The sequence below is a fragment of the Eptatretus burgeri genome, chromosome 3 (assembly GCF_056783735.1).
Source record: "Eptatretus burgeri isolate ZD-2024b chromosome 3, Ebu_testis_v1, whole genome shotgun sequence".
In the NCBI taxonomy this organism is placed as follows: Eukaryota; Metazoa; Chordata; class Myxini; order Myxiniformes; family Myxinidae; genus Eptatretus; species Eptatretus burgeri.
In genome coordinates this window covers 82,136,497-82,141,496 of record NC_140963.1, presented here as the reverse complement: position 1 = coordinate 82,141,496, position 5,000 = coordinate 82,136,497, and the positions used below count along the sequence as shown (strand labels likewise).

The 5,000-nt window shown below is 43.5% G+C and overlaps 1 long non-coding RNA gene across 1 annotated transcript in view; it reads right to left on the bottom strand.

Annotated features, from left to right (window-relative positions):
* LOC147030311 (uncharacterized) overlaps nucleotides 1-5,000 on the bottom strand; it is a 6,352-nt gene that overhangs the window by 608 nt on the left and 744 nt on the right. Inside the window, exons 1-2 of the long non-coding RNA XR_015056304.1 lie at nucleotides 4,870-5,000; nucleotides 2,302-2,447 (exon numbers count right to left, since the gene is read on the bottom strand). The exon at nucleotides 4,870-5,000 is cut by the window's right edge and continues 744 nt beyond it. This is a non-coding gene — a long non-coding RNA (uncharacterized LOC147030311). The remainder of the gene's footprint in view (nucleotides 1-2,301; nucleotides 2,448-4,869) is intronic.

Here is a 5,000-nt window from a genome sequence, read left to right as displayed (position 1 = left end):
GCAATCCAATATCAGATCGATACATTGATGAGATCTTACAGCAATGTGTGTTTCCTACCCTTCAACAATATGGTCTTGGAATCATATTTATGCAAGATAATGCTCCTGCTCACAGGGCCATCCGAACAAGGAAGCTTCTTGTTAATACCAACGTCAATGCTATGACACCCCGGCCAACCATCTCTCCAGATTTAAATCCAATTGAACATCTTTGGGATGTCATTGATCATCACGTGAGAAACTTGCCAACACAGCCATCCCCGATGATTTGGAACAGGAGCTGATTTGGATGTGGAATACCATTCCCCCAGTCAGACTTGAGAACTCATATGGTCAATGGGATGACAGTGCAATGCAGAGATTGCTGTCAAAGGTGGACATACCGACCCGGTGTTGAGATTGTTACCTTCATGTTGCATCCTGATGTGAAAACATTCACCACAATGCAGCGTTCCGTGATTAGGTCACAATGAAATTGACATGTCATTATTCAGAATTTATCTATAATCAGAGGTTTGTGCCTCATCTGTGTCACATAATGTCACATAAATATATCGCAACAACAATCACTTGTTCCTTTTCTCTGGCAGAGAGTGTAGTTCAGAATGAAAATTCTGCATTGTTTTTCACTCTTGCGGGAAGAGGAATGACGGGATAGAATGTAGTGGGGCAGATAACAGCAATTTTTGAGAGGAATCGTGCAAATGATGATACAAACATCAAATTTGGCACATTTGTTCTCCAGGGGATTCTAATAAAATCTGCCTGATTGGCCATTTGAAAATCCAAATTTTGAAAAAAAAAAAATCAAAAAAGTCAAGATCACGAATCAATGTTGGATGCTGGCTGAGATTGGTGAATGTTTCAGAAACATCATCAAAGACATTCCAAGTCTGCCATGCAGTTTTCTTCCCTTTACCGCGGAAGGCAGACACGACGTCACATCCAGTGAACGCATGGAAGTATGGGATCCCTCGAGCTTTCTCAGGCCCTATTGCAGAAACTACCTCATGGACTGGAATCCATCGCACCTTGGCTCTTTGGCCAAAGGCAATCCACATGTTCTCAAGACCGAGCTCCTGTAAGGATGGCAGTACAGATATTGCTATGACTAGTACGTCCGTGTCATTAGCCTAAATGATAATGGACTTGCTACCATCCATCGTTGCATCCCTGGCGTGTACAAATATTCGAGTGTCGGCTTCTTCATGACAACATGGAGACACAGCATCCAGTGATTTGCTTGTGTTGCTAATGGCATCTTCTCCTTTTGTGACAATGACTGTGCTTGTCGTCTGTGCTTCACACATCTTTGTCACAAGGAAGTGAAACAGCTCAGTCTTGTTGCTGTCATATCGAAGAAAGCTTCTCCAGTTACTTGGGGTCTTACTGGTTACTGTCACTGTTCTTCTGATTCCTTGCCCCCTTTTCGACCTTGCCTCGGACTTCAGACTTGACTTGTTGTACACATCAAACACTACGTCCACCCTCTCGTACCTGGCACCATAGGATTCCACCTATGGGATGATGTCTTCTTTAGCATAGTCATCAAATATCTTTGAAGTGTGTGGAGGTAGGGCATTGATAAGTGCTGAGCCATCAATGATGACTGCATCTCCCCTTGGTTCTCTGTCTGGGATGTTCACTTGCGCTTCAAGAATTTCGGCCAGCTGTGACTTCAATTTTTTTTGAAGTTTTTTTTTTCTTTTCAAAATTTGGATTTTCAAATGGCCAATCGGGCAGATTTGATCAGAAAGCCCTGCAGAACAGAAATGCCAAATTTGATGCTTGTATCATAATTTGCACGATTTTTCTACTGTCTACTACACCAATGAGGGTTCTAGAGAAGAGCCTTGTCAATGAGCAGAGCTAAATCATATTCCATCGATACTGCAGAAAACTACACTGTGATAGAGACCTCAGTTTTTTATTGACCTTTGCAAAAACACCCAATTCTCATATCGTGGACACTGACAATTCACAACTGTTGTCTGTTCTGCTCTCATCTCTTCCAGATTGCTCAAGCAAACAATGCTCCACCAGATTGCTTTCTGTATTTGCCACCTGACAAGCCCTTTGTACAGGCACTTTATGCCTCACAATTTGTTGATAAGACAGGACTTTCTGAATGACGTATGAATGCTTATGCTTCAGTCACATTTGGCTCGTCGGCCGTAGGGTCTAAAAAATCTACGGCCACGAGCAATTATAGAGCGGCCGCAGTATTTCCACGGTCACACAATGTAGCAGTCACATATGTTTTTATTTTTTGGGTTTCCCAACCTTGACCGAACCCAGTACCTGCAGAGCCAAGCAGCCGCATGGCTGAGGAAGTCACCATTGCAAGGCTTCTTATTCTTCTTCCTCCTCTTCTTCTTCTTCCTCTTCTTGTCTTCCTCCTCTTCTTCTTCCATTTTTCTTCACGCAGCGGCCTGATTCAGCATTATCTTGTAAAACAAGTAATCCATAATAATGTACATTTTTCTCCACATTGATAATTAATTAGTTCGGCGAAATGCGACCCGGAAACGATAAAAATGTTATCGGACAAAAAATTAACGGACATTATGGGACTAAAAAATCGAGTTATCGGAAGTTAACTGGTCCGATAACGATAAATGGAAGTTAACTTCCAATAATAGTCCGATAAAAAAAGTAATCTTCGATAATTATCTGTTATCGGATTATCGCTTTTGTGCCCAACACTGGTGGCAAACACCTATACTCCGATCTCTAGCGGTAGCGCATGATCGACGCAGACTGCCACGGAGGCCGTACGTAGGACGCACAGCGGGCGTAGGGGAACCGTGCGTCAACCCTGCGTTGTCCGCAGGTAGTCACACAGACCACAAGGCCACCGTACGTTGAACACAGGGACGCCTTAGGACTACCCTACGGCGACCGTGGAAATAGTGCGGCCGCCGTAATTTTTTGGAGGTTGGCAAAATTCATTTTTCATTGATAAGAGCCTACGGCAGCCGCACGAATAACGCAAGCCCACCGTACGCCCTACGTACGGTCGACGTGGAACACATCTACATCATGGCTACGGCTTGTCGAATTGCTACGGCCAACCGAGAAATGAAAAAAAGTTATAACTCCCCGCTATAATTCCACAGAGACCCCGATGGCCTGTAAAAGAGAGCCATACGGCGTAGGGCCACCCTGAGGCCACCTCAGAAACTCTGCGGCCATCGCACGTTTCTGTCAATTCGGGGGGGGGGGGGGGTACGGCCGCCGTATCCTAGCCATAGAGCAAATGTGACTCATGCTTTGATGAGGCCTTTTACGCATGCGCTGTGTTTGTGTTTACAGTGACTCGGTTCAGCTTGCAAGACATTTTTAACCTTCTAATGCGAGCATGAAATCTGAATCAAATCGTATTTTAAACATAATTTCAGCATTTAGACGAAAGAGTGGCAATTTTGAAATGGTTAACCACAATTATTCTGTCCCTAATTGCAAATTGGACTTATGGAAACATAGGACTATGAGAATATCCATGGATGAGAAGCATTGGGCTTTGTACCATTTCCTGTTAGTAGAAGATGGCGTCAGCCATGGATAAAACATGCACACGCACACGCATACACATGTGGAAGGATGCTTCTCCTTTTAGCAATAGATGAAAAAATCTGGTAAACTTTCTCTTGTGGCCCAAAAACCAAACAAACAATCTACCGATGTAAAACACAGTGTGTATTTGTGTGCCCCCCCCCTTCATAAGGATGATTTAAGAAGGGTTTTAAAAACAATCTTTTAACAGGACTGTGTGTTCATTACCATATATTATTCAGAATAAAATAAACTGGAAAAGCATTTTTCATAAAAGAGTAATTACGTCTCTTCCATTGGAATTGCAGACAGTGACTTGGAAACCGGGCCTCAAGAGCATGGACAGAAACATTTCTTTAAATTAGAATAAATACAAGGTGTAGGGAGGTGAAATTCACTGCACGTGATGTGTAACGCACGCAGAGTAAAACGAATGTTCATTTACGTTAGCAAGGATGTCCAATAAAGAAGATTTCAGCACATTTGACACGAGGCCGAGGGTTCAGACTTTGGCTTATTCTTGAGGCTGTACTGTCGAAATGCAACATCCCAGAAGATAAAGAAAATACATTCACATTTGTACATGTTGTGTTTCAATATAAATGTTCTTCTTGCTACGAAACATCATATTTTCCCGTCTCCTTCAATATTTTTAATAAAATAATTCCAACCCTTCATGTTTGATGGGCTTTGAAATGAGTGTATATATTGTTGCCGTGGCGGGTACCGAGACACCAGCTTGTCACTCAGGGGGATTGATCCCCGGTTGTCCTCGGTAGAGCCAGACCTGGGGGCACCGCTCACAATTAACGTTTTGATACGGTGGGTTGTTTTAGAACCAAGAACGCCACCCAGTCAACCACGAGTTCCAGTGTCCGCCGTCTAATTATTCCGTTTAACTAGAGGTCACGTGGTTACCTGAGCGAGGAGCACGCCCTCGGCAAAGCACCAATGTTATCTCGATTAGATTTTAATTAGGGCGGCCGAATGTTTTAACCGCTGGTTAAAATGTGCGTGCCGATGATTTTTGGTCAAATCTGTGGTAATTACCTCCCAGTCTATCTCGGTTCGAACAATGCTCGACCAATGGAAGGAAAGGACAAACACGAACAGGTTGGAAATCGACAAATAATTTATTAATAATAAAATAAATAAATTACAAGAACCTGTAATTTGCTGAGGTAAATAAAGAATGAATTTCAAAGCAAAATGCCAGGAAAGAGACTTATCGGGGGTTGACTTACAGTTAAACACAGACAAGGGTACCCAACAGATCATTCAGGGGGAGGGGAGGGGGAGAATCGTCTCACTCACCAGAAAGTCGTCCGTGAAGTGAAAACGTCCTGAAAATGCGTGCGTGCGTGTTACGTACGTCGCCAGCACCCAGCTTTGCCGTGCACCCTCTCGCGGGGCAGCCTTGAATGCCAGTCGAAGTCTGGAAGGCA